At 38.1% G+C, this 23,560-nt stretch overlaps 1 protein-coding gene across 2 annotated transcripts in view; it reads right to left on the reverse strand.

The window, feature by feature from the left end:
* The window catches only part of LOC126336278 (phospholipid-transporting ATPase ABCA3), a 639,220-nt gene that overhangs the window by 334,135 nt on the left and 281,525 nt on the right, over positions 1-23,560 (reverse strand). The window lies entirely within an intron of this gene.

The raw sequence follows: 23,560 nt of genomic DNA on the forward strand, positions 1-23,560 counted from the left end.
GACAGTGCGCCACATCACCAGTTTGAAGAGCGTAGTGGACAATTTGAGTGAACAACCTAGCCAATCATATCGCCTGACACGAATCCCATCGAGCTTTTACGGGATATAAATGAGAGGTCAGGTCATGCACAATCTCCTTCACTGGCAGCACTACCACAGAGGCAGCACTGCTCAATATTTTTGCAGGGTCCTTTCAATGACCTGTTAAGTCCATGTCACGTCAAGTTTCTGCACTGTGCTGTGCTAAAGGAGATCCGACACGATATTAGGAGCTATCCTGTGACTTTTGAACCTCCGTGTACTCGTCATCGAGGTTCTGGTTGGCCATGTTTGAAAACCACAGGGGAGAGAGAGTGTGTGGTGCACAAAGCACATCGTAAAACCTTCACATCTGTCCCTGAAATTGAAGAATGAGAATGAGTGCCTTTCAGCATTCTGTGGCGTCCTTCACTAAGGTCAGAGACTAGCTCCAGTGAGGCGAGGAAATTACCCATTCCAACAGCCACTGTGGGAACAGGGTGCAACAAACTGCAGCTTGTGTCACACAGTGACATTCGACTCCTGTCTTCTGGACTCTGAGGTTATATTAGGATCATTACAGCAACTGGTGGAGAAGGTTGAGAAGGTCAGACTCACTTATATAATTTCAGTGAAGCTAAAAATCTGCTGCATTTTCACAAAAACTGCTTGTAGCAACCCTGGTTTTGAGTCAAGTAGAAAGAATGTACCAGAGACTTCAAAGATTCTTTGTGCGGTTTGCTAGATTGCACCGTAGGTTTGAGAACTGCACTCTCCTCCTAAATGGCTCCAATGTGCTCTATACATCAGAGTATATTACTCTGACAGCTGACTGTGTGTAGAGTACACACTAGAGATGAGCAATCTGCCCACGAATGGTTCTACAGAGTAAACAATCTGTGACTCAATCAAAATGAGCAGTACTCTTTGGATCCAAAATATCTATCCAGTAATGTTAGTGAGCATAACAAAGTTTCTAGGTCAATATGGTGAGACAGCATTCCACGAAATGCGGTGAATTATTCACTGGGACATAGACTATTACAGTAAGAAATGTCACCCACACTGCAGAAAATATAGACAGTATCTATGCCACAATAAATAAATAAATAAATAAAATAGAGATTGAAGGAATGTCAGTTTTTTAAGTCATGGCGTTAATGCAGAAAACACTTTCTCACCTTTAATTTTTCCTCTCAACTTGAACAGCTTACAAGGTGCTTCCACAGTGGTCCATTTGATACTTCAACATGAGAGACTGTGAAAGGGGAAAGCTCACCAATTATCTTCAAGCAAGTAAGCTGCAAGGAACTAACTCACAATAGCTCTCCGGCCACTGCTCACAACTTCATTCTGCACAGTTTGTGAGGTAGTCGTCCCATTTATTCCACTCTCGCATCACGATGCAGCTTATAATGCTCTTGGCTCATTCACTGATTTAGTTCACAGTTCAGCCTGGTTCCTAATTGACCTAGTGTTCTGAGTTCAAGTTCATCTGAGTGTGAATTTTGTTAATTATAGTAACAAGGTGTGTGTATTTCATTTTAAATGGTTTGTATCTTTTTGTGCATGTGTCGATTATAAAATATACTAAATGTACATTATTTTTTTGAGCTTATTTCTACTTAAAAAGTGCAAGTGGAAAACTGGATGAAAAAAAGGGAAAATATCATTTGATTGTATCCATACTGGATGAGAGGTCATGTTTGTGAATGTCAATGTTAAAAAATATATCGGCTCAACCACTTGTTTATAGTGTAAAACACTAAGATTGATGCGTTTCATAAGTCAAGCTTCCATCATCAAAATAATAAAAAGTAAAAGAACCTGTTAAAACTCGCTAAAATGGAACATGCACCAGGCACAATAAAACTGATAATAAAATTAAAACATCGTGTCTACTTCCCTTGTTGCAGGCGTGTCTTCCAAGGTGTATCTCCACATAGTCGTCAAAATATAAAAAACTCTAAAATGGTGTCACCTATGGTGTTCAACATCTAACGACATGGCTCTCTCCTCTATCGTCGTAAACCGCCCGTGTGTCTTCATTGATACCACACACCATGTAACCAAACACAACACTGAAATGTGAGTGAGCTCTCGTGCAAGTAAACAAGGCAGTCACAGAGATGTCTATACAAACAGATAATGTATACATGTTCCAAGAACCTCATGAAATGCTGGCATCCTGCCAGTTGCTAAAAATGTAGTTACTATAAGAAACCAGTGAAATGTTTGAAAAAGTTAGCTGTTCATTCAGTGTGTTCTGATTATACACACTATTTATTGTAATTTCCAGCTGTTCTAGTAGATCCAGCTTTTTGCCTTTGTCCTGTCTATGTAAATTAACGAGATCCTGATCTATTCCCAACATGCGGTGTCCCGTTTCCCAAATATGCATGGCTACAACTGACTTTTCAAAATTATTAAGCCGGAAAGCATCGCTATGTTCTTTGTAATGTACTTTAAAGGACCTACCAGTTTGACCTACATAGCTTGCCTTGCACGTGTTACACTGAATTTTATAGACCCCAGCTCTCTCATATTTATCGCTTTCCTGCTGCAAATTATTTCTTAGTTTAAACCGCAGCATATTATTGGTCTGAAAAGTGGTCTCAACCTTTTAGGTTTGAAAATTTTAGCCACTTTTTGCGAAATATCACCGAAGCATGGTATTGTGACTCTCGTAATATTATTTGCGGTATTCTTCCTTGCATTCGCGTGCTGTTTCTGCCATATTAATTTATTGACAATGTTTTGGTGATATCCATTAGCTCTGGCTAGTTGTTTCATGATGTACAGCTCAGGCATTCTGACTTCTTCATTCAAGGGACTCTAAAGGCTCTATCTATCAAAGATCTAAAAGCACAAAGATTCTGGCTATTAGGATGGCAGGAATTATTTTGTATCAACACATCAGTTGTGATTGGTTTCCTAAATATTTTAAAACATGCCTACCATTTTGTTTTCTAATACTTAGGTTGAGAAATTGCAGTTCACCATTCTTCTCTTATTCCACAGTGAATTCATGTTTACTCGTTAAATTTATTTACTATTTCTGCAACTTCTTTTTCTTGTCCATCAATAAGAAGCAGCATATCATCTACACATCATTTGTAATATACAACTTTATACACGGAATATTGCGGGTTAACGAGGAGTCTTTTTTCCAAATGATTTATAAAGATGTCTGTTATGGTTCCAGATATACTGAAACCCATAGCCAGTCCATCTTTTTGCATATAAAATTTATAGTTAAAAGAAAAATAATTATATTTCAGAATGAATTTTAACAATTCGACGAATTCGACTATTTCTTGCTGAGACAGTGTTTTGTACTTAAGCAAATTTTCTTCGATGACCTTAACGGCCTCATTTATCGGCACATTTGCATAAAGGTTTTTAATGTCTAGAGATACTAGGCGGGCCGTGTCAGCGATAGGCTTATCCTTAATTTCATTTATCAAAGCTAATAATTCAGTTATTTGATGTATCTACTGTGTTCTTTAGTGAAGGTTGTCTCAAGGCCCTTTATAAGTGATGGTTGTGTTGTTGTAGGACTGGGGTGAACAATTGTTTGTATTTCCTTGAATTTAATTTAGTTTTTGGACAGGATACATCAAAAGTATTGAGAACAACCACGAGACAATTCAACATAAACCAAATCCATGAAATAGAAGCAAATTTTAGAAGACATCCCACTCGGGAATTTTATAAAGCCTTTAAATCACAACTATTGAAGTTTAAACCTCCTACGTTAGATATAAGAGGACTTGATGGAAGACTAAATTTGAATGACAAATCATGTGCTGCAGCTTTTGGAAATTACTTTTCATCCCTGCTGAGTGCTGAAAATCCAAAGGAAAAGCTCTATTTCTATTCTACTGTTCCTTCTGCTGATAGTCTCCCTCCCACATTAGATGAAATCATGAAAACTATATAAGGCTTGAAAAATAACATATCTGGAGGTGAGGATCGCATCTTGGCTGAAATGTGGAAATATGCAGATCATGATACAATAAAACATCTCCATGATATGACAGTGAAGATTTGCGAAACCTCCAGATTGGACCATAGAAATTATTCACCCACTTCATAAAAAAGGCAATAAGAGTGATCTGAATAAATACCGAGAAATCTCTTTGCTACCAACAACGTACAAGATCTTTTCCAGACTGTTGTTAAACAGAGCTGAATCAGTCTTAGATCAACAATTGGGCGAATATCAAGCTAGTTTCAGTACCTCAAGATCCTGTGCAGATCCAGATCCATAACCTGCAATCTATTATATCATACACTAAATCAAGATCAAAAATGTTTGTTGTGACCTTTGTCGACTTTCAAAAAGCATATGACTCAATTGATCGAGAAACAATAAAGAACATCCTTGCCGAATTTGGTCTAGATAGGAGAGCAATCAATCTGATAAGTGCCACTTTAAATAACACAGTGTCTCAAAGGTCAAGTTCAGAGGCAAACTATCAGAACCATTCGAAATCTGTACAGGGGTGAGACAAGGTTACCTGTTCTCTCCATTGCTTTTCATCTGTGTCCTGGAAAAGATAGTCAGAGAGTGGAACAAAACCATATCGCCAGGTTATGGGATTCAAATTGGACACCAAAGAAATGGCCTCAGTGGAAACTGTTTGGCTTTTGCTGATCATCTGTCACTCATTGCAACTAATACTGACGAAGATAAGGTTCAAGTGTCCAGTCTACAATCAATTGCTGCTAAGATTGGACTAAAAATGGCATTTAACAAAACTGAATTCATCACAAACATCAAACACTATCCTCCTCATATTGAAATACAACAAGAGAAAATCAAGCACTCGAAGAAATTTAAATATCTTAGAGAAATAATTACACCTGATGGTTCAGAAAATACTGCTGTAGAAAATAAGTGTTCTAAACTAGAAGGTGCTTTTCATCTGTGCAAAGACTTATACAAAAGCAAAAGCCTGTCTTCAAACCTAAAACTTTGTCATTATAACACTATAATTAGACCGTCAGCTTTGTATGCAACAGAATGTTTAAACATGACGAACAAAGGACCACTACAAAAACTTGAAATAAAAGACAGGATAATTTTGAGGAAAATCCTTGGCCCTATCAAAGAAAATGGAAAATTCCGCCAAAGGCACAACTGTGAATTATACAGAAGACATTGTTGCAACCATGAGGAAACAGAGAATGATGTTTTTTGGTCATCTGGAAAGAATGAACCCGTAAAGTCTTATTCATCGCATATATTCATCAATTTCAAAAACAAAATTATATTCAAAATGAGAAAGCCAAGTTAAAAAGGATTTACAGGAAGCTGAAATTTCATTTGATGACATTCAATATCGAGAAGTATTCAGAGAAAAAAATCAAAATGACTAAAAACCATATTTTGCTTACTACGCCATTTCCACGTCCTGCCTGCAAATGGTCAAAACAGAAAAAAGAAGCAAAGTCAGTGAAAATGAAAATCTACTGGCAAAAGAGGAAAACACAATCAGGGAAGAGATAAAAATCTTTGTGGTCCATAGATGGTCAAAATGATAGCAAAAATATGTTTCTCAAGTGCCACAAACACCTGTAATTTATGACTGAAAAAAATATAAATAAATAAAGTCTCACATTTCCCAAATACTAGTCAGGCTTACTGGATCAGTAATAAGTACTCAAGTCTAGTCATTAAAGAATAGCTCAGCTAAAGGGTGTTGTTTATATGGAGAATGAGTTTTGTAAAAGTTTGATGTTTAAATATACATCATAAAGTGAAGTAAAACAAACTGTGTATGTCTGCTTATTGTTGTAAGTTGAAAGAGTCATGAGAAATTCCTGTTCCTAGCAAATATACTTTGGAAAAGAAGAGAAAAGGAGCTTGCAACAGCAAGCTAACCAACAAGGAAAGTCAGCTGACCATCTCAAGTAAGTTGTATCGTTAAAGAAGTGGTATTTTGCACACACCCTTCACCCACACTTCACCCAAAGTGTTAGAAACTTCACAGTCTTGAATGTTATTGAATTTAGCATATGTTAAAATTCAGAAGTAATAAACATGTATTTTTTTCTTATCTCCAAAAGAATTCCTGCCTCAAGATAGCAACCTGCAAAGATGACACTGCAAACACCATTCTGAAGATGTGAATTTCAGATTTTTTTTTAAATGCTGTGTCTCTGTAGCTGTTCTAGATATTTTGTTAGAGCTTTTCTTATATGAAAGATAATTGATTTATGATTACAATGATATCCTCTGATTGGACATATCTGCTAAAGTTCTGTTACTGCTGCCTTTTGAACATTTTATAAAATTACGGAAAAAAGCCAATCCATAAAAGTTAGTTTTTTTCCCCTCGATTATTACCATGTATTACTATATTCTCTGTAAAGGAGAAAATATAAAAATGCAATAACTGAAGCAGGCATAAAGGAATACAAACGTCTCAAAAATGAGATCGACAGGAAGTGCAAAATGGCTAAGCAGGGATGGCTAGAGGACAAATGTAAGGATGTAGAGGCTTATCTCACTAGGGGTAAGATAGATACTACCTACAGGAAAATCAGAGAGACATTTGGAGATAAGAGAACCACTTGTATGAACATCAAGAGCTCAGATGGAAACCCAGTTCTAAGCAAAGAAGGGAAAGCAGAAAGGTGGAAGGAGTATATAGAGGGTCTATACAAGGGCGATGTACTTGAGGACAATATTATGGAAATGGAAAAGGATGTAGATGAAGATGAAATGGGAGATATGATACTGCGTGAAGAGTTTGACAGGGCATTGAAAGACCTGAGTCGAAACAAGGCCCCCGGAGTAGACAACATTCCATTGGAACTACTGACGGCCTTGGGAGAGCCAGTCCTGACAAAACTCTACCATCTGGTGAGCAAGATGTATGAAACAGGTGAAATACCCTCAGACTTCAAGAAGAATATAATAATTCCAATCCCAAAGAAAGCAGGTGTTGACAGATGTGAAAATTACCGAACAATCAGTTTAATAAGCCACAGCTGCAAAATACTAACACAAATTCTTTACAGACAAATGGAAAAACTAGTAAAAGCTGGCCTTGGGGAAGATCAGTTTGGATTCCGTAGAAATACTGGAACACCTGAGGCAATACTGACCTTATGAGTTATCTTAGAAGAAAGATTAAGGAAAGGCAAACCTACCTTTCTAGCATTTGTAGACTTAGAGAAAGCTTTTGACAATGTTGATTGGAATACTCTCTTTCAAATTCTAAAGGTGACAGGGGTAAAATACAGGGAGCAAAATTTGCAATTTGTACAGAAACCAGATGGCAGTTATAAGAGTCGAGGAACATGAAAGGGAAGCAGTGGTTGGGAAGGGAGTGAGACAGGGTTGTAGCCCCTCACCGATGTTATTCAATCTGTATATTGCGCAAGCAGTAAAGGAAACAAAAGAAAAATTCGGAGTAGGTATTAAAATCCATGGAGAAGAAATAAAAACTTTGAGGTTCGCCGTTGACATTGTAATTCTGTCAGAGACAGCAAAGGACTTGGAAGAGCAGTTGAATGGAATGGACAGTGTCTTGAAAGGAGGATATAAGATGAACATCAACAAAAGCAAAACGAGGATAATGGAATGTAGTCAATTTAAGTCAGGTGATGCAGAGGGAATTAGATTAGGAAATGAGACACTTAAAGTAGTAAATCAGTTTTCCTATTTGGGGAGCAAAATAACTCATGATGGTCGAAGTAGAGAGGATATAAAATGTAGACTGGCAATGGCAAGAAAGGTGTTTCTGAAGAAGAGAAATTTGTTAACATCGAGTATAGATTTAAGTGTCAGGAAGTCTTTTCTGAAAGTATTTGTATGGAGTGTAGCCATGTATGGAAGTGAAACATGGACGATAAATAGTTTGGACAAGAAGAGAATAGAAATTTTCGAAATGTGGTGCTACAGAAGAATGCTGAAGATTAAATGGGCAGATCGCATAACTAATCAGGAAGTATTGAATAGGATTGGGGAGAAGAGAAGTTTGTGGCACAACTTGACCAGAAGAAGGGATCTGTTGGTAGGACATGTTCTGAGGCATCAAGGGATCACCATATTAGTATTGGCGGGCAGCATGGAGGGTAAAAATCATAGAGGGAGACCAAGAGATGAATACACAAAGCAGATTCAGAAGGATGTAGGTTGCAGTAGCTACTGGGAGATGAAGAAGCTTGTACAGGATAGAGTAGCATGGAGAGCTGCATCAAACCAGTCTCAAGACTGAAGACCACAACAACAACAACAACAACAAATGAGAGCTTCCACTTTCAAGTTGCACAGGTTTCATTTAAAAAATTTTTTTTTAACTTTCAAGGATAATGTATGTCTTCACTGAAGTTGTTTCTTACTAATTTCTTTGTTACAGTGTTTATTTCTATTGTCTTTGTTGCAGTTATTTCTTATCACTTTCTTTGTTGCAATTATTTCTTTTCACTTTCATTGTTGCAGATATTTCTTACCCTTTGCTGTAGTTTCTTTGTCGTGGTTGTTCATTGCAGGTTTCTGTATTGTAGTTGTTCAGTGCTAATTTGTTTACTGAAGAGGCTTCTAAGTAATCTGCGACCATCCAGTGAGTTCTGTGTTTTCATGAGGAATTTGCCAGTTAACAGAGTTGCAGTGTGTTTTGTGAAAAGAACTGTTTGAAATGTCTTCTGACTGGGGCAACAGGAGAGTGAAGTGTGCTGACTATTTGCGTATCCATAAAAGAGTGATAAATAAGACAAGCAAACAAAAATAGACTTTGTTCAGGTTGGCAATAAGTGTTCTCATTTGAAGGTTCTGTTTCAAAGTGAAGATGTTTCCAGTGACAACTTTTTGTGCTCTAAATGTTTTGACAGAATAACAACAATGATAGTATCTGAACAAGGTGAAGTCTCTCATGGTGCAGATGATGCAGATTTTGCAGCAATAGAGGAAGAATTAGATACCCTGAATCAGTCAAGTACAGAGATAAGTGTTAGTCCTGTTAAGAAACCATGATCAGTGAAGTCAAGTCATAAGCTCTATGCATCAAGAAAGCACAGAGAAATTACTAAAGCTATGGATGAATAGACTACAGCAAAACTGACCACACTCTACGAACTAGAAATTTCATCTTCAGAAGAAAATTAACCAAAGCAATCTTGCACGTATTTCCAGGATTTTTTCACAAATATCAATTCAGCTGTTGAATATTATGCATCCTGCAGTGAAAAGGTGCAAGTTTCACGTATTATTCCAGAGACATTTCAGAGAAAACAATTTTTAACCACGTTCCATCAGTATCAAAGTACATGGTAGACAAATCAAGAAATGTGAGGTCTGTAAAAGGAGTCTTTGGAAGACAGGATCCCTAGTATGGTCATCCCATAGAAGCAGCTCAAGTTCAAATAGTGCAGTCATTTTATCTGGAAGATAAATGGGACTGTTCTAGCCAGAGTACCAACAAAAAAGACACTTCAACTGTAACAGGTGAAGGTCAAAAATTTGTGAAAGTGAAGACCTACATGACTAGCAGTATTAAAGAAACTTTTGCAATTTACAAGAGCAACTATACAAATTCATATATTGGAAGATCAAAATTTTATGCACTATGACCTGACTGTTTATGTGTGTCCTGCGTGAATGTTGAACTTTGTGTGGTAACTTTGAAGAACTTACTAGACCACGTGACATATGACATCTTGGTTGGGCGAGTGAAGTCTGTGATGTAAACTGAGAGACTTCTTTGTTTGAAGTATGTGGTGACTGCCTGGAAAGGAAGGACTGTCTCTACAGACACTTGGACTGGAAGACGTAGCAGATAACTCTGCAGAAATTACATATGTGATATTAGAGGAAAATAAACTAATCAAGAAAACTGTTGCCTTTGGCAGTTTCACTGATGAACTTGGTAAATGGCCAGTGAAAGGAGTAACACACCAGCATCTGAAGAAATTGCAAGAACAACATATTGCAGAAGTGAAAGGGAGTGCACAGGCTGAAGAACTATGTTCAGTGCTTCACTGTGGTTTTGCTGAGAACTGGTCTGTAATTCTCTCACAAGAAGTACAAGGGTATCATTGGAGTAATGACCCATTTTAATTTTTACAAAAGTGACATTTTCAAAACAAGACCATAAGTGTTGCAGTTATAAGTTATGACACAGGACATGACTCAGCACATGCTTTGCTAGCAATGCACAAAATTCTTCAACTGCAAGCAGGGGCAGAGAAGATCATCATTATTTCTGATGGTGCTCCTAGCCATTTTAAAAATCGTTACCAGCTGTTTGAATTGAGTAAGTCGCTTGTGCCAACTGACTGGGTATACAGTGCTACTGGTCACAGGAAGGGGCCATGTGATGATGTAGGAGGCCTGCTGAAGCATCATGCTGCCAAACATAATCTTTCCAGACCAAATACAGCTTCAATTCAGAACGCTGAGGATTTTACAAGAGTTGTGAAATTTTACACATCCACAGCTCTCACTCTTTTGTCCAAAGAGGAAATCGAAGAATTCCGTGAGCAGAAAAAAGAATAATGGTCCAAACAACCTACTTCTGTGAAAGGAATTCAGAAGACACATTGTTGGACGCAAAGTGATGGGTGAACTCATATTGCACACACTTTAAAGAGCAACAAAGGAGAAATTTCATTTGTTTGGCCAACACCTCAGAAACATCAAAATAATATACAGATTCTCAACCTGAGAAGGGGATGTTTGTTGCATGTATGAATGACTGTGACTGGTGGATTGCAGAGATTATAGACACCAATTATGAGTTAAACGAAATTGAAGTGAACCTTATGCTGCCACATGGACCAGCTGCTGGATATAGGTTTCCAGCTGAAGGACAGCGACAACGCCTTCCGTGCTCACAGTGTTTTGAAGAGTGTAAGTGCTCCAATCCCTATCGGTTAAACAGGAAGGCATCACTCTATATCGAAGGAAGATACTGAAGCAGTGGAACACTTTTTCAGTTCATTGACTGGCTAATTTCAGTACAAAACAGCGTGCACGAAGTTGTATAAATTGAAACCTTTAAGTTTTTGGGCCTTTCACATACATTTTGGAACCATTTAAAATGCTTGAAAAATGAGTCTCCTACTCATCTTTCAAATCTAAAATTACGTTAACAAGATTGAGTTTTGATTTTTAAGAGCCTGTTATGTAATAATGCAGTAATGAAACAGGTTTTATGTAGGCCTATAGCAAAAATTTCAATTGTTTACAAAACCTGTTCAAGCTAAAAGTGGAAGCTCTCCTTTTCAGGGAATGTAGAACTATATGGTACTAATCAACAGAAAAAAGTCAAAATTTTATGGATTGGCATTTTTTGAAAAAAAAAAATCCACAAATTATAAAAAAAGGCCAGAAAGCTATAGTAAAACAACTTTGACAGATAAGGCCAAGTGAAGGATTTCTATGTAATCATAAAGCAATTATCTTTCAAATAAAAAAAAAAACAACAAAATATCTAGAACTGTTCCAGAGATACAACATTTTAAATTTTTTCCCTAAATTCACACCTTCGAAATAGTATGTGCAGCGTCATCTGCGGAGGGCTGTATCTCGGAGGAGAAATTTTCTTGGAGAAAACAAAAAAGTATGTATTGTTTTTAATTTTTACTGAAGATGAAAAGTCGGACTGTTCAGAAATGTTAAAATTATTATTAAAATGTTTTTATTATTATTAAAATATTAAAATTATTAATATCCTTTCCAAAATTGTTTAAAATAAGGTAAACATATTTTTTGTTTTAGTAAGTGAATGGTCAGTCATTAAAAAAAAGTTAGTGTTCATATCAGCAGGAAGCCAACTGCATTACACTTGCAGCCCAACGTCTTTGCCATGTGAGTTGTTTACCCTTGGCCTGAAGGCATTGCTCCTCTAGAAATGATTTTCAAATACCACAAAGGCACTGAGAGTTGTGGACGTGGTAGTGTGTACAAACAGTTTGTCAATACACAGTATGTTATGTGGCAGCATTGGTATCGAGGAAACAAGTACCATCCGCATGTCCTTTGATTGCAAACTTCCTTCTGCCTGCAGGTACTTAAGACAAAGTACAACCTCCAACAAGGGAATTCAGTTGTTCACTCAGTTCTGGGCCAGGAACTGGCAATTGAAAACTTGCTTTGACTGGCCCAGATGCTCCACTCTGCACTGCGATATCGCAAAAATGCTTCACATTACACTTCATGGTGTGTCTGCTGTTGATGTTGCTCTACAACCGCTTGGGATGACTTCTAGAATTGGTATTATACCAATGGACTTACCCTCTGCTATTCACAGATTATCATGAATAATCTTTCACTTTTTATTAGAAGTAGCCTAACTTGATTGTGAATGTGAAAGTGTTCTTTGCTTCAACCTGAATATCAACATTTACTGTGGCATGCATCACCAAGAACAGAATATAATGGGTAATTCATTCTGGTGAGGGAGTGAGCAGCTCTGATCACATTTCTGAAAAGAGTGGTAATGTGGTAATGGATATTAAATTTCTCTGGTGTGCAGAATGTGATTTTTTTAAGGGTAGGTGACTCTCCATCCAGTCTACATAAAGATAACTGGATAAGATCCCAAAATATTAATATAAAATCCCAAGAAATGTCCTCATGGATGGGGCTGTTAAAATCATAGTGACCTACTGCTGAACCATTTACAACAAAGTGAGAATTCCTAAAAAGTAATGGCGCTCACATAATACTGGGTACAAAAATTTAGCTACAACTGAAATCGATACTGTGTGATTTTTGGCATAGGTCTAAGTGAATATCAAAACAATACATAAATGATAGAGGTTGGGGGATATGAACTTGTTTGGACAAGGAACCGAATCAGTACAAACTTATAATTAGATCTGTATATCTACCACAATATGTAACTGACAATTGAAGAGTTACAGTTTTGCAAGTATGTGATGTGATAAGACACCCCGCAGATAATACTATGGGAAGGGGATCGGTAATCAGAATATAGAAAACTTAATTCCCATATACATCACAGCTCATATATATGATGATGTAAATAAAATAGAAAGAAACTTCCACATGGGAAAAATAAATTAAAAACAAAGATTCCAAGACTTACCAAGCGGGAAAGCGCTGGCAGACAGGCACAATGAACAAAACACACAAACACACACACAGAATTACTAGCTTTCGCAACCGATGGTTGCTTCTTCAGGAAAGAAGGAAGGAGAGGGAAAGACGAAAGGATGTGGGTTTTAAGGGAGAGGGTAAGGAGTCATTCCAATCCCGGGAGCGGAAAGACTTCCCTTAGGGGAAAAAAGGACATGTGTACACTCACACACACACACATATCCATCCGCACATACACAGACACAAGCCTACAAAAAGAGAAAGTAAGATGATAGAGAAGATTTCGAAATGCAACAGAGACAATAACAAACGTAATTGTTGGGTTCAAATTAATGATGATGTAAATAAAATAGAAAGAAACTTTCACATGGGAAAAATATATTAAAAACAAAGATTCCAAGACTTACCAAGCGGGAAAGCGCTGGCAGACAGGCACAATGAACAAAACACACAAACACACACACAGAATTACTAGCTTTCGCAACCGATGGTTGCTTCTTCAGGAAAGAGGGAAGGAGAGGGAAAGACGAAAGGATGTGGGTTTTACGGGAGAGGGTAAGGAGTCATTCCAATCCCGGGAGCGGAAAGACTTCCCTTAGTGGGAAAAAACGACAGGTGTACACTCGCACACACACACATATCCATCCGCACATACACAGACACAAGGTAGCTTGGCAGACCATAGCAAGGCGTCAGGCATGGTATACTCATTCACAAGTAATCAAAGGTGGCACCAGAGTAGTGAGGGTGTGCGTTCGTAGAGAACCTTGATTATTAACTCTTATGGCGAGCAGGCAAGTCGTTCCATTATAGTCTTCTTTGCAAACTCGTATTTTGGTGCAGGTGGTGGAGAAAGGAGCACGTCACAAATCAAATCCGAGTGGTTGTGGACGGGCGTGATGAGGCAGAGAAACTTTGAATTGTCATCAGACACATGATGTAACTCGAACAGATGTTCAAAGAGTGCTAACCACGATGCCGGGCTGTCCTCATATAAGGGCGGTAGCTTCAGCAGGCGTCCAGGACAGAGTGATGAGAGTGGCTTCGGTGTCTTCTGAGGTAGCGGCTGAACTGAGGTTAAGTCAGAGGCTGGCGCGGTAGGCCCGGATGTAAACCAGGCAAGCGAATCCATAGTAGCAACAGCTAGCATAGTTGACTGTGTATTATGAAAACATGGTGTGGCAGGCACGGACGGTACCGTGGAAATGGGCGGATGGACAGCATATGAGGTGAGCATGGAAACTGGACCGTGAGTGAAGAGGGCTGGATGGAAACGACCTGCTTCCGGTACAGGCCGAGAGACAGGCACAACTGACACAGGCGGTGCTGTGGGGGTGGCTGGCGGTTGAGCGACCGGAGTGACTGGAAACAGGACCCCTGCGAGTGAGGGGGAGAAGGCAGGGGGTTTGTGAATGCCACCCGCGTGGAAACTATCTGATGCATCACATGCCTGTAGTGCATGTGGCGGGCCACTGAGGCGAGGTAAGGGGTCCATATTATATTAAATACTGAATTGTGCATCAGACACAACTGGAACACCACATGTGCAAAATGGATCCAGCGCAGTTGGTAGTAATGGCGGCATTGCACAGAGCCCATCAGTATCTGATGTAGCATGCCAGTGGGTGGCTAAATACATGTTTGAATGGAGATCACTTTGTTCTTGAAACACTTGATTTGAAGAGACACAATTCGAAATACTGTTCAGTTTACATTTCACTGTCAGATGGGCGTAATCCGGTGGCGCGAAGTCTGAATCAACTGTTCGCTCTAACAAAGTAGTTGTCCTTCAATTGGGCCAACTGGTGGTACAGTACATACTGACGAAACTAAAATGAGCTCTAACATGGAAATTAAGTGTTTCCAGACACATGTCCACATAACATCTTTTCTTCATTTGTGTGTGAGGAATGTTTCCTGAAAGTTTGGCTGTACCTTTCTGTAACACCCTGTATGTAGGATATTTTATGGGCTCAAGTGATGTAAAATGAAATATTTAAAACTGTAAAACCCATAATAAATATCTAAAATGTAAGTATAGCAATTTGAGGAGTGAAATAACAAATTAAGAGGATTAAGATGAGTGCCCTTTATTAGATGAAATAGTACTAATATGGAAAGATCGTTATAGTGAAACAATGAACAAGCACATGGGAATTTAGGGAAATATGTCTGAACCTGTGACTTGTTTCTAAAAAAATTATAACTAATCAACAAAACTGTATGTTTCAATGCTTTTGCTCATTTACTGCTTGTAGTGGATTCTAATTTAAACTGAATAAAATTTAATCTCTTCCAATAACTTACAGACTCGACCTTTTGCCTGTAAGTGGAAAATATTTAAGTGAAGAGATGAAAAATATTTAAGTGAAGAGGTTGAAAGACCAGCCAACCAGTTGCAAAACGAAGATTTATTAGCCCTTGTCCTAGGTTTTGATATTTCTAAAAATATCTTCTTCGGAAGAAGTAAGCCTAAAAAAAGTATATAACCAGTGAAAAAAATTATTTTTATAAACATAACAACATATTGATAGAAAAATATTTGTTAGGTAAGCATACTCACTTGTTACATCATGTGATGGTACATTAGAATAGCTGTAGCTGAGCAGCTCTTTAATACGTAAACTGACAAAAACAATAATTATCCAAAGTCATGGCTTTAGATAGCAGCCAGATTACATTTAGCGTACTTAAGAATGAATGCTCACTGGTAAAAGACCACAGGTAACTCCTGCCAACATAAAATTATAACAGGAGTCACAGGATAAAATATTTGCATATATTAACATCATGTCAGAGACAGAGGCCAACTGTTATGAATATACAGGCCCAAGCAACCAGGAAAAATTGGGCTGCAGAGGGTGCTAAATGCATGCGCATAAGAACTGTGGCTTGGCACTGTTAAATGAATAGTTAAAGCAAGCATGAAAGTTTCTCTACGATGCTACTAAAAATGTAATAGGGTGACCGGTTGAGCTATTAAAGCCAGATGAAGTAGCTACTTTTGGGTAAGAAACAGGGAATGTGCATAATTGCTGAACATTTACTTATTTAAATTTATCATCATCTTGCTCAGAAAAAAGGTAACATTTTGAACTTGCAAGTAAGCACTTTCTTGACAGATTTCAACCACTGTTCACGGTCACATAATATGTGTTTTCCGATCTCCACTAATATCAGTGAATGTGCGGTCCCCCTGAAAATATTGTTTCTCTACTGTTAAGCTACTGATGTTTCATATCACCAAGTTTTATTTTTCGTAGCCTTATCAACACAATTCTACACCTGATATTCCAAAAATGGTATAGTACAGCTAGACAGAAGGATCTAATTTTTATGTTGAGATATAGCTTTATCCATTTTATTCTGTCCTCCATCCTTTTTGTACACAGAAGAAATTTTTTGTAACAGTTACCTTCTGCAAACTAAAGCTACATGCAGTATAACTTTGCTACATACACGTTTTACAGATAATTTTATATTTAATGTTTCTGTTGTTGTGGTCTTCAGTCCAGAGACTGGTTTGATGCAGCTCTCCACACTACTCTGTCCTGTGTAAACTTCTTCATCTCCCCGTACCTACTGCAATCTGCATCCTTCTGAATCTGTTCAGTGTCTTCATCTCTTGGTCTCCCTCTATGATTTTTACCCTCTGCGCTGCCCTCCAATACTAAATTGGTGATCCCTTGATGCCTCAGAATATGGCCTACCAACCGATCCCTTCTTCTAGTCAAGTTGTGCCACAAACTCCTCTTCTCCCTATTCTGTTCAATACTTCCTCATTAGTTATGTGATCTATCCATCTAATCTTCAGCATTCTTCTGTACAACCACATTTCGAAAGCTTCTATTCTCTTCTTGTCCAAACTAATTATCATCCATTGTTCACTGCCATACATGGCTACACTCCATACAAATACTTTCAGAAAGGACTTCCTGATGCTTAAATATATACTCGATGTTAACAAATTTCTCTTCTTCAGAAACTATTTCCTTGGCATTGCCAGTCTGCATTTTATATACTCTCTACTTTGACCACATTAGTTATTTTGCTCCCTAAATAGCAAAACTCCTTTACTACTTTAAGTGTCTCATGTGCTAATCTAATTCCCTCAGCATCACCTGAATTAATTCGACTACATTCCATTATCCTCGTTTTGCCTTTGTTGATGTTCATCTTATATCCTCCTTTCAAGACACTGTCCATGCAGTTCAACTGCTCTTCCAAGTCCTTTGTTGTCTCTGATAGAATTACAATGTCATCGGCGAACCTCAAAGCTTTTATTTTTTCTCCATGGATTTTAATACCTATTCAGAATTTTTCTTTTGTTTCCTTTACTGCTTGCTCAATATACAGATTGAATGACATCGGGGATAGGCTACAACCCTGTCTCACTCCCTTCCCAACCACTGATTCCCTTTCATGTCCCTCGGCTCTTATAACTGCCATCTGATTTCTGTAAAAATTGTAAATAGCCTTTCGCTCCCTGTATTTTACCCCTGCCACCTTCAGAATTAAAGAGTATTCCACTACACATAGTCAAAAGCTTCCTCTAAGTCTACAAATGCTAGAAACGTAGGTTTGCCTTTCCTTAATCTAGATTGTAAGGTAAGTCGTAGGGTCAGAATTGCCTCACGTGTTCCAATATTTCTATGGAATCCAAACAGATCTTCACCGAGGTCGGCTTCTACTAGTTTTTCCATTCGTCTGTAAAGGATTCGCGTTAGTATTTTGCAGCTGTGGCTTACTAAACTGATAGTTCAGTAATTTTCACATCTGTCAACACCTGCTTTCTTTGGGATTGGTATTATTATATTCTTCTTGAAGTCTGAGGGTATTTCACCTGTCTCATACATCTTGCTCACCAAATGGTACAGTATTGTCATGGTTGGCTCTCCCAAAGCTGTCAGTAGTTTTAATGGAATGTTGTCTGTTCCCAGGGCCTTGTTTCGACTTATTTTTTTCAGTGCTCTGTCAAAGTCTTCACGCAGTATTATATCTCCCATTTCATCTTCATCTACATCCTCTTCCATTTCCATAATATTGTCCTCAAGAACATCGCCCTTGTATAGACCCTCTATATACTCCTTCCACCTTTCTGATTTCCCTTCTTTGCTCGGAACTGGGTGTCCATCTGATATTCATACAGGTGGTTTTCTTTTCTCCAAAGGTCTCTTTAATTTTCTTGTAGGCAGTATCTATCTTACCACCTCTAAAATTATTGAATTTATTATTGACCTTCTATAAGAGATTGTCATATTGCTTTAATGTAAAATTATGCTACTTAACACCAGCAAGATGCTGTGCTTACGAGAATATATATAGTGCCCACTGCTTTCCCATTTTCCTTATCGCTTAAGCTTCCATAGTGGTAAACATAATTTTTTCTGTTTCCTTTATCTCTTTAGTGTCATTGTTTAGCTTTTATTTGCTCTGCTTTCTCCATGCATTTGTAACTATGATCTTTTGCAAATAGATCTCTATCTTCTGCATGCTGAACCTGACAAATATAATTCATTTAATATATTGTTCCGTTTGTAAAAATAATTTTTGTAACTGGTTATGTACATTTTTAGGGCCCACACCTTCTGAAGAAGATATTTTTAGAACTATTGAAGCCTAGGGTCAAGGGCTAATAAACTTTGACTTGTTAAGACAGATCTTGAATTACATAATTTCTGGAGTTCTTCGAACTGAATTGCAAAAGTACATCCTATTTGTCCAACAAAAAGGCATTGGCAGTCATTACAGTTTATCTGAAGAACACCTGTCAGTACATCTGGTTTGCGGTCACAGGTTTCACGCTGTCCAAACTGTAGGCTCACTTGTTTTTTTCCATAAAACACAGTTATTATAATGGACTTTTGTAACCATTTGCCATCTTTTTCAGAAATAATTCCTGTGTATGGTATTTTACAATATATGGTGCATGATTACATTATAGAGTTTTATGATGGGCATTTATATTTTAACGTATTTCATTTTATGCCCTACATTCACTTGTTACAGTTTATATTATCACTACTTTTTTTTATCACAGCTTTTGCTGTCTAATTCTCTGTTTACTCATTTGGCCTACATACCATTGCCTAGTTGTCTATTACGACACACATGTACACAAGTCTGTCAGGTTCAGGCTTATGTTTCTCCCATTAGTTTACTTATTTCACCTGTCAGGCACCTTTCCATGTCATTATTGCTTTGTATAATGAAGGGCACTCAGACTGGTAATTCAGATTGATTCTTATTTCACTGCTTACATTACTACACCCACATTTTAGATTTGTGATGGATTTTATATATTTTATTTTCCATCAGTTGAGTTCATAATGTATCATACATATGATGATTTACTTAGCATGTTCTATGTTACTGTTAATTTATACCATTGTGTTTACTGTTTCCACCCCTTGTTTATTCATCTGGCCTATGTACCTTTGTCTTGTTGCCTAAAACGTAAGATGCTGTTGCACATTTGGAAGTTATTTGGCCTCACATCATATCACAGCTCATTTATATTTATTATGTTTTTAAATGAAATATTGTAAGCACCCGGGCCAGTCAATCCAGATTTTGCAATCTTTGCTAATAACGACATCAGTTTACTTGTGTCTACTCATTGGCATCTGTGCTGGACTGTGCCTCCAGACCTCCGGCATGACCCTCCAGTTTGTCTTGGTTGGAATTCATACCTTGTGGCTGCCCGACGGCGGACACTGTGAGTTTAGTGTTTTTTCTCGGTTTCTGATTTGTTCATCCTACCCACCTGGATGTTAGATTTTTAGGTCTGTCCTTTTCCTAGTTACATGTTAGATGCATTGATCTGGAGCCCTTGCACCATCTGGTGCATCCACATTGTGCGTTACCAAATACAATAAGTGAGTCATCTTGTTTCAGTAGTCTGCTCTTCTGGATTTTACAGATACACTGCACTTCCCTCCTCTCCTTTGTATGTTACTGTTCCCTACACCTGAAAATGGAATTTTAAAAACCCACAAGCAATTGTTGTTGGAATGAATAACTGGTACAACTGAAGAAGATCTTCTTAAATTAATTAACTGTAAAATTTACATGTGCAACAATGTAGTTGCAGAGGCAGTAGTGTTATAACTTAGTGAGGAACTTGAAACTTTCAGCTCTGTGCTGGACCGTGTAGAAGAACTGTGGCTGTCATTTAAAAGAATAGTTGACCACACATTAGACGGAAATACAATGAATGAACTGTTCATGAGGGAAGGGATTGTCCATAATATAAGATCTCTTTTGAGAAATTTCTGGTGCACAGTAGGTATAAAACAAAGTATAAGGCTGGATATAAGGAATCTATACATGAAAATCATTTGGCAATGCACAAAGTCTTCAATGAATTTCATACCAGCATCTTATCAACACTCACAAAATACAAAGAAATTCTAGTGACACATAAAGGCTGTCAGTGGCATGAAATATGATGTCCAGGCACTCATTCATGACACAGGAATTGAAACTGGGGGTAACAAACCAAAAGTAAGAATGCTACAACCCATTTCTTTGCAAAGAGAAATCCAGAAGTACTGACAGTGCAGGCTTTCACAGGTGGTATCCACATTTTTGGTGAACTTTGTTTCACAAGCATTAGGTTGTCGTCCAAGGCATCTTTCTCTGCCTAATGTTTTGTTTTCCAATGCTGGAGGCATCATAAGAGAAACAGTTCAGGTTGCTGAGTTTGTTTGAGATTGTAACGGCATTGTAAGTTGTTACTGCCTCTGATACTGCCTCCAGCATTGGAAGACAAAACACTAGGCAGAGAAATATCCATCAGACCAAACCTAATGCCCATAAAGCAAATATAGCTGAAATCCAGAAGTAATGCCTGGGTCCAGTTCTTGGATCATTGCAAATGTGACATAGACATTATTGTCAGTGATGCTGACAAATAGCTAAAAATGAACAAAGCTCTATGGCCTGACAGAATATCTACCAGATTCTATTTTGAATTTGTGGCTGATTTAGTCTCTCTTTCAATCGTAATATATCACAGATCCCTCAAACAAAAAACTGCCAAGTAGCTGGAAGAAAGCACGGGTTACAATCGTCTACAACAAGTGATCCAAAAACTTGCCGCCAAATATCTTTCATGTACATTTGTTGCAGAATCTCTGGTCATATTCTGAGCTGCAACATAATGAGATACCTCGAACAGAGTGACATCCTCCATGCTGACAAGTATTTAGGCTGGAAACGTCATCTGTGCAGAACTCCACTCACTTATTTGTCACACGATATTCCAAAAGCCACAGATCGAGGTAATTATGTAGATGTACTACTTCTTTGTTTTAGAAAAGAATTTGGCTCAGAAACCCCACCAACAGTTGAAGTTATGCCGGTAGGGAGGATGCAGCACACTACCTCGGACAGAAGGCCATTGGTGGATATACCTCATAAGTGTGCACGGTAAGTGTTTTGAGCCCTTACTGTTTATGTTGTATATTAATGACCTGGCTGGTGCAGACAATATAAAACCAAAAAAACATAAATCTCACATGGAATAACAACAATAAGAAACAGAATAGACTGCTACTCATGACACACAAGGAGCACAGAGAGGCAGACAGGCACATTTAGAAGTAAACTACAGTATTACACAGAGTTGGGTCGTGAATTACCCATCAGCTAGTCCCTATATCCCTACAAGCATACAACAGCATCTTCTTTCAGCCTTATCCTGCTATCCCTCCCCTCCCCTGCCACCCCACACCTATTCTGCATACTCACTATTCACTCCAGCTGAGACTGCTGCAGGGCTCACAAAAACAAGATCAGACTAATTACAGCACACTCATAGGCATTTAAGCAAACATTCTTCCAGCACTCCATAGGCGAATAGAATGGTAAGAAGCCGTGTGAGGTGATGTGATGGTTAAGTACCTTCTGCCATGCACTTTGTAATGTTTTGTAGGGTACATATGTAAATGTGGTAGATTTTTAGCTATTTATAAAATGCTTATACGAGATAGAAAATGCATATATTGGATAGAAAATGATTACATCAATTATAGCATGCACACAGCCATGAAAGAAGACAGTCTTTCCACATTCTGGAGTAGGGAGAACACTCCATATGAACTGTGATATAAATAGTACTATCACCCTGTGACAGTACAAAAATTGGATGAGACAAACACATCTTAAGGACTAGCACTTACTATGTCACAGTGAAGTAAGAGTGAGTGTGGCTCGACACGATACACTGGCATTTAGTTGCAGTACAAGAATAGTACTTACTGTGGCACCATACTTGTTTTGTAGGCTCCCAGGTGTTACAGAAGTGACTGCGTACAAGTGATGGAGTGTGGTTTTGGGTCACTGCCAAATTACACACAGAATACCTCCTAATAATAAGTCATATAACTGAGTAGATAAAAAATGTATTCACCAAGCATCAGCAGGAGGAAACGTGCAAAAGTTAAGGAAATGTGTGAAATTTCAAAGCCAGTGGCTCCTTCTTGTAGCAGACGGATAGAAGGGGAAGGAAGAGGGATGAAGAAAAGGACCGGCAAGGTTCAGGAAATAGGAAGAGTTATGGAAAAGTCGCCCAGAACTCTGGCTCAGACGAGACTTACCAGATGGAATGGGAACTACTAACCAGGTTCTGGGTGACTTTTCTATGATTCTCCTCATTTCTTAAACCTCGTCTGTCTTTTTCCCTCATCCTTCTTCTTCAACCGTTCTGTGAGAACGTGGAGGCATTTGCTCTGAAAGGTTGCACATTCCCCTAACTTTTGCACGTTTGCTCCTGCTGCTGCTCAGTGAGTAGTTTTTTTATCTATCCAATTATATTTTTGGAAGTTGACTACTTTCATTACCAACGAGTAAGGTTTTTGTGCCACAAGATAATAAAAGTCATTAGAATTTTGAACTATATACAATTTTAGTTCAGTTTACCATAGTCATTCTCTGAGCTGTTAGTGAATTGGTGTTCACCTACATCATGCAGTGTTTCTTAACTCAAGAAGTTTATTTCTATTGCTAGAGTGAAATTTATTCAGAACAGTAAAAGGAATTCCTCGATGTCTGACCCGGCTAAATACTGAGTGATGACATATTCGGCTGCTGTATTATTATTGGAAGATATATTGAAGCCAAAGCCCAATAGGCAAAGAGTTGTTGCAGGTCTGCAACACACAGTCTGCTGACTCTTCTCTACATTCCCATACTCCCCCCCCCCCAGTCTCTCTCTCTCTCTCTCTCTCTCTCTCTCTCTCTCTCTCTCTCTCTCTCTCTCTCTCTCTCTCACACACACACACACACACACACACACACACACATACACACACACTAACACACACACAAAAGGACAAACTCCTTTTCTTATTGAATCCTCCTGTTTTTAAAAAATTGTTTGACTCCTACGTGCTAGGCTTAACATATTTAAATATTTTCCTCAGATTACTGATTTAGTGTACAACTTGCAGGCATGTAACA

The sequence above is a fragment of the Schistocerca gregaria genome, chromosome 2 (genome assembly GCF_023897955.1).
Source record: "Schistocerca gregaria isolate iqSchGreg1 chromosome 2, iqSchGreg1.2, whole genome shotgun sequence".
Lineage (NCBI taxonomy): Eukaryota > Metazoa > Arthropoda > Insecta > Orthoptera > Acrididae > Schistocerca > Schistocerca gregaria.